The following is an 11,090-nucleotide window of genomic DNA, read 5'->3' as shown; positions in this document are numbered from 1 at the left end:
CATTTCATAGCACTCTGAGGTAGAATCTTCCACTGAACTCACAGCTTTTCAAAAGGCTAGACTGACTGGGCCAGGTACTTTAGGAATCTGCTTACCTCTTCCCCTCCCCTCCTGACTCTGGGATCCTAGGTGCCACGGGAGAGCACTGTGGATCCGAACTCAGGTTCTGTATGGGGGGCTCCGCACTGACTCGGCCACCTCTCAGCTCCCTCGCTGACATTTTGACCATTTCGTTAGACAACCACGGTCAGCACGGTGAAGCTGAGCTACTCCAGAGTTTAGGCTCCCAGGGAGGAAATTTCTGAGATAATGAATATTTATTGTTGTCTCAGCCTTCTAAATTTCAAACTAATTTGTTTCATAGTAGTAAATGACTAATACATCTTTGAACTTTCCCCACCGCAGCTGGAGGTCTCCCTTAATGAGTGTAATCTCTTTAGGAAGAATGAAGATTTTTTTTTAAATTTTCTTTTTGATCATAAAGTCCTCCTCCTCCTCCTCCTCTGGCATCACCATAAAATCAAGAGCATCACAAAGCAGAACATTGCACATTAACATGAGGTCCCCACAGATGGGCAGTTAGCAGTTGGGGACTATTATGGCCTGGCTCCAAGGACTTGTGTGCAATAATAATAATAATAATAATAATAATAATAAATAATATATATATTCCAAGGATGCTTTTGACGTTTGTATTTTCCATCCCACAGTGCTAGGTTGTATAATTCATTATATTAGAAAGAACTGAAAGATATTGCCCAGGATTCGCAAAGCACAAGCCTTTATCACGAGCATGGGTAACCTTAAACAGCCCACAGAGACTCGGGGTTGTCTTGCTAGTCTTGTAGTTGTATGTTAGGAAATGATGAGATTAATCTGTTACACCGTAACCTGCCTGAATATGTATAGAATCATTTTGTCTTTGTTTGAGACAAGGTTTTTCTATACAGCTCTGAGGGGCCTGAAACCAGAGCACGTAGTCAAGAGGTTCTTGAACTTGCAAAGAGCTTGCAACTGAATCCTGGATGCTGGGGTTGTGGGTGGACCCCACCACATCTGGCTTACGCTTGTTGGTTTTGAATCACTGTTTCCCAAAGGGTAAAGTACGTCAACTCTTTGTACAATTTAGAGCATGATGGGGGTAAGCCAACTATAGAAGATATAAAGTGCATATAATACATATAATGCATAAATACTACCATTTTATAAAAGAGCCTTGAGCATCTGTGGCACTGATATTCTAATTCCTGAGGGTGCTGAGGGACACTTGTACTAAGATTTCTCTATTTCTAGGCTGTTTACAGTCCCGCACGACAAAGCCCACCAGGACGACCCCTGGCAGGAGTGCTCTGACCCAAGCTCACAGCAGCTTGTCTACGGGGATTGTACAACAGTGCCATGTTCTCTCTCAAAATGCTGACTGGCTCTAATGTCTTTTCAGGGGAGTAATTCTGGGGAGAGTGATGGCCTGTTGTATGAATGTAACGACCTGAGTTTAAGGATTTGCAGCACCCACACAAAAAGCTAGGTGTGGAGGTGTGTGTCAGTAGCACCAAGACTGGGGAGGCAGAGACAAAACAAACCCAGGGGCTCACTAGCCAGACTTCTTACCCAACCAATCAGGGAGTCCCAGGTTTAGTGAAAGATCTTGTTTTAAGGGTGATTATGGTGGATATCAATATATCAACAGAGGAGGACATCCTATATCAATCCCTGACCTCCATATGCGTATGTATGTATGTATTTGTGTGTGTGTGTGTGTGTGTGTGTGTGTGTGTGTGTGCGCGCGCATAGATACACAGAGGCACACAGAGAGGTTTCATATAGAGGCTGGTCTAAATAAAACAAAAAACTAAAACTAAAAAAGGACTCATGCTACATTTGATGATTCTACCACTGCTTCCTTCCCAGGTACCTAACCAAGAAATAAATAGAAAAAAAAATAGAAAGTCAGATTATCTGTTAATGGAACAGATTCTGTTTATCTGCGTATTTCCATTCTGTCTAATGAATCAGAGAAAGCACGTTTTCCTGCTGAAGATGGCATTTAGCAAATCTCTCTGGAGACAGAAATTAGTGCAAACCATGAAAACATATTAGTTGTAGGAGAAGTGTGTTCCAAATCACTCCTCTACATTCTCCTCTGGCTGGACGAGGTGGGCATCCCAGGCCACACTTCCAGTGCTGGAACATTCCCAGGGCAGGCTTGAACAATAATGGTTTTCGAGTCAAACATGTAAAATATAAAACCAAGCACTTACATAAGAAAACTTCTGTTTTCTGTTTAGAATATGTAAGTCAGCTCACGGGGGGGGGGGGGGGAGGACTGGGGGAACTGGGGATGAGCTCAGGGGATCATGGGGTATTTTCTCATCTGGTTAGGACTGTGGCTGGTGGGGTAGGTGGGGTATACTATAAAGATAGATGCTTGCCTAGAGTACATGAAGTCCTTGGGCTAAATCCTTAGCAGGAGGGAGGAAGGATTAATCTTGAAAGATAAATGTCATCAATCTTATGACTAAGTGTTGAAGATGCTATGCTTCCATTTCAAGAAAGCTACCAAAGGGGCCAGTTCATTGAAGATGGATTCTCCCACTTAGGCTCATTTTACAACTCTTGATAGGTCTTCTGCTCTGAACATACCTGGCACCTCCTGTTAATGAAGTCCCAAGGACCCGAGAGCTTGTGCTCTACATCTGGCCAGAGGAAGAGTGTACATCAGTTTAAGGAATAGCAGGAGAATGTTTTGGTCCAAAGTGACAGCCTTTCCTCTAGGTCCAACTAAAAGCACTCTTTGATGTATTTCCTTGCCATATTTGGGGGAGCATACAACACTAACTTCTGCAAAGAACACGATTCCTGATGTGGCCTTTGGGAAGCTGATTCTGACCCAACACTTTACTCCTTGCTGCCATGGAGACTGTTCACCCATCGGGAGCCGTCCTATCTGTGTCAGAGAGCAGGCTGGTCTATCAGGTGGAGCCTTCCATCTCAGCTTTCTGTTTACACCGTCTGTGAAATGAAAGTTTGCTTGACCACTTTAGGCTTAGATTAAGCAACTCTGGCCCCCTCAATACTGTCCACATTCAAGGGAAGCTGGACTCTTCATGTTTTCCCTGGGTGGGTTGGGGCTCTCAAACCCACACCCCAAGTCATTATGTACCTGGCCCAAGCTCTGTGCTCAACGCAATAATTTTCAAAATTTTGCTTATGAAGTTGAGTGTGGAATAGATTTTCTCCCTTTTATTGTCCTGTTTACCTCTTTGTAGACTGCACTTCTAGTCCACAGCAAAACCAGTTTATTATTCTTGCCTCTGCATCATTGAAGTATGGTTTGTTCTCTCCAAGGGGCAGGTTGCAGTTTAATCCCCATTCTGAGTTACTAAGTGAGAAGGGCTGGGACCTTTGTGAAGCAATTTGAGTTTTGCCCTCACGAGTGGTCTGACCCTCTTATGCCCTGTGGATTAGTGGGTTAATAGGTTATTCTGAGTGGGACACTATAAAAGCCAGTCTGGTGGCTCACATACCTCTCCATGTGATGCCTAGTGCCACTTTGGGACCTGGCCAGCGAGAAGGTCATCGTTAAATGTGGCCCCTTGACCTTGCTCCAGAACCATGAGCGGAAACAGATGTTTTCCTTATAACTTACTGGTTGGTAGTAATGTGCTATTAGCAGCAGAAAGCAGACCAAGTCACCCTCCCCTTCATGCTCTCTGCTCCCTCCGGGAGTGTGGAAAAGCACACTTGGGCTCTGCTTCCCATCTAGGCAAGACATGCTGTAACCCAGGCCTGTTCCTCTCCCCATCAAGAAACACTCAGCCCCTCACCAGGGCCTGGAGTCACCCTTGAACAGCTCCCCCCGGGCTTTTGTTCTTTCTACACCACTCAAACAAGAATGCACATCCCAGCCCCTCATTCAGAGAAAGCTACACCTGGTAGCCCAGGCTCTATCTGAACTAAGATCTGCCCGCTTCATCCTCCCATGTGCTATGATTACAAGTGTGTTGTACACCCTAGGCTCAGTGCTATAAATGCCTTTCCAGCACCTTATTAAATATTTCAACTAAAATAAAAAAAAAGATTTCATGGTATGTGTGTGTGTGTGTGTGTGTGTGTGTACTACATGAAACCCACTTAACAGTACCCAGATACGATCATGCTTCAGCATTCTGAATTATATTTAATTTGACACCACGTCTATTAAAACAGCAGACCATCATCTACCTCCAGTGTAGGCGTCTTCAGAGTAGAGCCATGGTTTGTATGACAGACATTGAATCTGATCGGAATGCAATGGGGCAACAATGTTCACTGGGGAACATCATGCTGACCGGATGCTTGACTAATCTCGTTTTAAAGCCCGGTGCTTTGCTCACAGACATCTTCCTTTAAAAATAAGCGATCCTGCTATTCATAGCCTTCTCTGTACACCGTGGCGCTGAAGGAATTTGAGAGTTTGCAAATTCAAAGTGGAGAATTAAAGGCCCGCGGATAAGACTTGAATCCATTTATCCACAGTGAGATGAACACGGCTTTGAGGAGTCCATTCTCATTAGGATCAGCAGAACGTGGTCTGTGATCTGGTACGAGGCTGCTTGACTCACCTCCCGCTTAGCACAGGAGACCACGTGCTAACCGGAGCTCTGCCTTCAAAAGATGTGGATGACACTACGGAATCATGGCACCCAAAGTTTCCCAGTCGGTGTTATTTTTATTTGGCAAAGTTTAGCATACCTGCTTCTTCTCCTCCCCTAAAATGCTTTAAAGTAAACCCTGAACCCCGCAGACATGATCAAAGCCTCCCCGTCCACGGCAGAATGTCTGTTCCTCCAGGCTTGGGAAGGTTTTCCAGCTTAATGAACTAAAACACTGTCAGATGCCTAGCTGCCAAGTAATATGTTAAAGTGCGTTTCTAATGAGATTTCTGCGCAGTAACCATAAAACCTTAAAAAGGAGCACAAGGCTTCAGTGAAGCAAATACATTTAAAAAACAAAAGAACAAGCCCAACAACAACCAAATGCCTCTAAGGGAGAGGAGGGGTTAATGTGGCAGCTGAGGACGTTAAAGAACATTTGATGAATGGAAAAAAAAAAATAAAGTCTAAATGGTTTCCACCTCTGATTCAGCGGGTGGACCTGACAGAGTAACATGGGGACGCTAAAGGGGCCCTGGGATCTCCTCAGCTGACCTTAACTGTTGTTCTTCCCACTCTCCTGTGTGTATCTGTAATGGATCTGCTGTGTGCATAAGCTCCAAATGGCCTCGTTCTCCCCCGATGGAATTCCATTTCCAGACGTCCTATCTGGCTACTTACAAATGCCACATGAAAATCTTCTGCCAAGAGCAGCTATGCCATACACAGAAGAAGCTTCTCAGAGTCCTGGAGACTCGGAGGTACAAGGCCATTGTGCAGGAATGGCTGGATTGCTGGTGAGAGCTTTACCTCTTATGCAGATGGCCATCCTCCTGCTGTGGTCCCACATGGCATGACAAGGATATTAATCCCACCCCTGAAGGCTCTACTCTTACACTTAATCACCTCCCCACATTTTCACCTGCAAACACCACCAAAAACAGGGCTTGGGCATACAAAATTTGGGGGACTATAACTCTTTAGTATACCACAGATCTCTTTTATTTATACGGATAGAGTGGACATAGTGAAGGTTTCTGTGGCATTTGAATGAGGCTATCCTCCGAAGACTCATACGTTGGAATGCTTGGTCCCTAGTTGGTAGAACTGCTTGGGAAGAATCAGTAGGTGTGGCCTCGTTGGAGACAGGCTTTGAGGTTTCAAAGCCACATGCCCTTCCTAGTTAGCTCTCTCTGCTTTGCGCTTGTAGATCCAGATATGAGCTCCCAGCTACCGCTCCGGTGCCATGTCTGCCTGCTGCCATGACTTCCACAACGGTGCTCATGGACTCTAATTCCCTGGAGCAGTGAGCCTCGAAGTAAATAGTTCCTTATGCATTGCCCGGGCTGTGATGTTTTATAACAGCAATAGAAATACAAAGACTTGAACTACTCCGAAAGAGCTTTGCAATTTCTCTCCTTGGCCCTTACCTGTCACTCCATCTTTATTCCCTGGTATCACTGAGGCCGAGCAAAGACTCCTGCCGCCTTGGTCCATGCCAACGTAGACAGGCCCAATCTGTTCTGTACTGATATGTCTGGTCTTGTGGCACCAGATCCCGTGCAAGAGCTTATGAATGGGCAGAGTGAGGTTGCACATGCCTAGAATCCCAGTACTGGAGGTAGAAGAACTGAGAGAAATCTGTGAAGAACCTTATGCACCTGAAATGATGCTGTTTCAATATGAATGGGACACACCCCTCACGGGACCCCTCACAGGACCCCTCGTGGGCTGCTGTGTTCTAGCAGCTGGTGCTGCTGTGGGACCTTAGGGGATGAAACCTCTCTGGAAGGTGGGTTGGCATGAGTAGGCCTTGAGTTTTAGAGCCCCACCCCACTCCTTATCTGCTTTATCTTTCATGTTGGCTTCAGAGGGACACACCGACTAGGACACACCGACTGGTCTGCCTCCATGTATTCCCCACCACGATGGCCTCTATCCCCTCAAAGCTACAAGCCAAAATAAACTTCTAATCCCTTAAATCCCTTCCTGTTGGGTAACTGGCCACAGCACAAAGACAAGTGACCAAAGCAGATGCTCTCTTAGGGATGAGGTCTTCATTTTTACTTTCTTCAGATGGAAACAACGAGTGCTGGGATTAAAGACATGGACCACCCCTGCCTACAGTCATTCTAGATTTGAACAGAGGAAGGAAGGCGGAATAAGACACACAGTCTTGATTTAATATGGTTTATGAGGCCACAGAACACATCCAAGCAGCCCTTTCACGGTAGAGGTTCTTCAAGGTAAGCACACACTAAAAAGTCAGGTAAGGGGGCTGACGCTGGCTCTGGAACAGCAGCATCAGTGCAAACACCGGGATACAGCCTGAAGGGGAGTTCAGTACAGAAGCCGTAGGCCTCAGTGACAGTAGATGAGATGCCAAGGGGAACAAATGCCATGTTCCAAGACCAGGCAGCTCGGGTCAGTAATCCCAGCTCTCAGGTAAAGGCAGGAGGGTCGGCAGATTATCCTTGGCTACATAAGGGAGTTCAAAGCTAGCCTGGGATTTATGAGATTGTCTTCACAATAAGAACAACAACGGTGACAATAATTAAACTAGGTAACAGGGTCCTAGAACCCAGGCTCCTAACTACTACGCTGTAACACGTCGTAGATAATTAAAACCCCTACCCCTGCACCCTAATCAACACGCGAACAGACTGCTTGTGGTTGACAGACACGGCGGCAAAAGATCCATTTCCTGTCCCCGGTCTTCAAGACAGTTGCCTCAGTTCTAAATTCTAGGAATTTCATTCTGAATCACTGATATCACGTCCTCACCTTTTACAAGACGCCTTTGATGAGTCAGTGATATAAATACGTGTTTTGCACTCAATGATTTTTTTTTTCTTTAAAGCTAACTGTACCACGCTCCTCTGAGCTTTGCTTTTGAACTTTGATCATGTCCAGGGAGCGCTGGTTAACCCACAGCCTGCAGGGCCCCTGACACAGTCAGGCATTTCAGAAATGCACTTGGATGGTAGCTGGGAGTTTCCCCTAGCAATGGAAAGTTCCAGTCACACTGCAGAGGACCAGTTCTGCCATCTACCCCCACTGTCGTGGGAAACCTACCCGCAGGCAGAGCTGGCTCCCGCCTATTGGGTCACCGATGCTTGTGGAGCAACTTAATGCTTTCTACCGAAGATGCTTATTCTTGAAAATGCATCCTGAATGTGGGTTTCTATTGTTGCTGGTTAAGGTCTTCCATTGGGTGGAGAAAAAAAAAACTGACCTTGGGGTCTTTTAAAGTGAGGTGCACACCTTCCATCTACACAAACAACACCCCAGCTACTTTGCTCTTCTTGACTGCTTGTTCAATACCATCACCTCTCTAAGGTGGTTTGTGCTGTTTTGTGATTGCATCAAAACAACAACAACACAACAACAAAAACAAAAACAAAGCAAAACAAATTGCAGGTGATTCATTGTGGCCTCCGTTGTTAAAACTTCCCATGCTCATCATTAGGAAACTCCTACCCCACCTCCCCCGCCCCCTGCCTTTCAACAGAGCCTGATGAGATACAAATAGAACCATTTTTGGTTTTCCAACTGAACGGGCATGGAAAAAACAGAGCAGTAAAGGGAGCGGTGCTCTGCTTATCTTGGCGTTACACATTAACACAGCCCTCCCTTAGCAGAGGTCCTTCAGGGTAGGCGCACTTCAGAAAGTCAAAGAGTTGACAGAGTAAGCACCGTGGCACTGGGAGGCCCGAGTCAGCGCTGGGACAGATGGCAGATGAATTTTGTACCGAATCCCCAGTCTTCGGCAGCGCGACAGAAGATACTTACAAAGAGAAGAGACTTGCCCACTTTCTCCGCTAAGGAAATACTAATATAAAATCCAAATAGTTGTCGGGAAGGCAGCTAAGCTAAGAGCGGGCTAAGCTCTATGTGATCTTCCCAAGTGTCTTCTGTCCAGTGGCGTCTCTGCTGCTGACCTCTGACGCGCTTTTCCTGTGACACGATTTTCCTCACGAATAGTAACTGAACCATAAAGACTACCACGGCCATGAACACTACCATCTCCGCCACCATGTAATAAACTTACGATATGACAGGCAACTGTCCATATTCTTGCACACAACACCTCTGTGGAACCCCACAAGAACCTAATACGGTGTATTTACAGACAAGGAAGCTGGTTAAGTAACTTCCACAGACTCTCGAGCTTCAGCACCAGGGCCAGGATTCCAGAATAGCTCTGCCTCTAGAACTTGCATGAGCAACGGCCCTTTGACATGGCTTTCTCATTCCCTCAGAGCTGACCAAGGGCTTGGAGGGCATCTGAACTAATTCCTGGCTACAAGAACGAGAGAACGGTCAAGTCCATTTCTCCCCTGTACAGTGGGAAGAAGCACTGGCCTCCCAGGGTTGATGGGTAAGTACTCAAAATCTAGTGCATGTCAACAGCAAAAGGGAGGGCTGCTGCTGCAGTTAGATATTGAGGGTCCCCTCAAAGCCCATGTGCTAAATATGTGGTCCCAGATCATGTTTCTTTTGGAGACCGTGGAACCCTTAAAAGGTGAAGCTTAGCTGGAAGTCTTTGAGACACTGGGAGTTTGTCTGTTAAGAGTGTGATGAGGGGTTTGGGGATTTAGCTCAGTGGTAGAGCGCTTGCCTAGCAAGCACAAGGCCCTGGGTTCAGTCCCCAGGTCCGAAAAAAAAAAAAAGAAAAGAAAAGAAAAGAGTGTGATGAGACCCAAGGCACTTTGTTTTCACTTTTTCTTTTCCTAGAAAAAATATTTAATTTTTATGTGTGTGTGTGCTCGTGTGAGTTTATGTGCACCGTGTGTATGCAGAAACCCTTGCAGCAGAGAAGAACATCAGATTCTTCCTCTGAAACTTGAGCCACACATGGTTACAGCTGTCCAAAAACTTTTCGAGAGCAGAGAACCCCTCTTAAACACTTTAGCTCCCGGTTTTTATCCCCACCCCCCAATTCCTAGTCACGAGGTAAGCAGTTTTTCTTTACTTCATATTCCCCTCCATGATGCCTCACCATAGGCCCCCAAGCTTCAGAGTCAACAAATCGTGGATGGAAACCTCACACACTATGAAGGAAAGGGATCTTCCCTGCTTGTGAGTGACCACAGGTGTTGCTATGGTGACGAGAGATTGAGTAACACAACGTATGAAACGGGGATGTGGGTATGAGGATGAAGATAAGGTAAAATCATTTTCCCACTGTCTCCATGTTCAGCCTTCTACCTGCCCTAGCGCTATGCACTCTGGGATATGGGCGACGGCTGAAACCACTGAGGTCACCATACGAAAGTTTACAGCAAAACTTATCTCCCAGCCGCATCCCTGCCCAGCCGTTTAGAGGGAGCTTCCTCTGTGAAATGTTCATATTCCATTTATAACTGACCAGGGACAGCTCCGGTCTCTCCCACACCCTTTCCCTACCACACACACTGGACCGGGAAGCGTGAGAAGTGCTGAAAGATGGGAGTGGATAGGTCCTGCGGATAATGTGCTTTTCCTTACAGAATGATCTGCTGCATCCCTTCCCTGTCGAGGGGATGGCAGTGTCAACCCCATATTCTTCAGCCCCTTGTCATGCCCTTGTTTGGTGCTTCTGGAATCTTCCGGTCTGTGAAGAATGCCAAGAGACGCCATATAGTCCACTTGGGTGTTTCTCTTCTAGGAGTCAACACCCGCTTCCTCTACGGGGCTTCCCTCTTTTGTCAGTACAGGAAGTAAGGATCCCAATGGGTCTTTAAAATGGGCCTTGGTGGATACTTTCTAGAACGTTCAGGGTGGAAGCTGCCTCCAATGTTGCCAAGGTCAAACTTGCCTGGTCATCACTTTGGAATTACCCTTGTGTCACAGATGCATTCCTCTTTTCTTCTGACTTGTACTCAGCTATGTCCTAAAGCTGGGGGTTGGAGGTGAGGGTGGGGTGAGGGGATGGGCAGTCGAACTTGACTGCTGCTGATGTGCTGAGAAATTATGTGAGGGAACTAGTGTTTAGATCTCTCCTGCTCCCCCTCCTCCCCCTCACACCGTGAACCACATATTTTGCCCCCCACAAAGGAAAACATTCCTGACTTTTTCTCAAATGTTTATCAGAAGCTGTCTGGACTTGCAGTAAAGCTACATTCTTTATTAGTCACATCCTACTTCGTGTGTGGTAGGACCCTTAAATCGGGACAGTAATGCCTGGACCCTGAGCAAAAACACATTTGGTGACAGAAGCCGTAACAACTGCCCAGGGACCTAAATGCAAGCAGAAGCTGCAATATGACCTTGGAATTCCTGGTAGAGGCCAGGGTTTCAGTTACCTTTCTCACTGTTGTGACAAATGCTTCACAGAGGCAACTTAAGGGAGGAAGGTCTTCGTCGGGTTCATGGCCAGGAAGGTGGGCAAACAGGAGCGACTCCTTTATGGTCGTGAGAGTCTGGGAGGCGGCTTGCTGCCCGGCCACGTCAGCAGGTCAGAAAAGCAGAGTG

At 46.4% G+C, this 11,090-nt stretch overlaps 1 protein-coding gene across 2 annotated transcripts in view; it reads right to left on the bottom strand.

Annotated features, from left to right (window-relative positions):
- Nucleotides 1-11,090, bottom strand: part of Igfbp7 (insulin-like growth factor binding protein 7) — a 59,943-nt gene that overhangs the window by 26,127 nt on the left and 22,726 nt on the right.

Source organism: Rattus norvegicus, chromosome 14 (assembly GCF_036323735.1).
Source record: "Rattus norvegicus strain BN/NHsdMcwi chromosome 14, GRCr8, whole genome shotgun sequence".
NCBI classification, from domain to species: Eukaryota; Metazoa; Chordata; class Mammalia; order Rodentia; family Muridae; genus Rattus; species Rattus norvegicus.
Note: the sequence above shows the minus strand (reverse complement) of the source record. Positions and strands in the feature narration are given on the sequence as shown.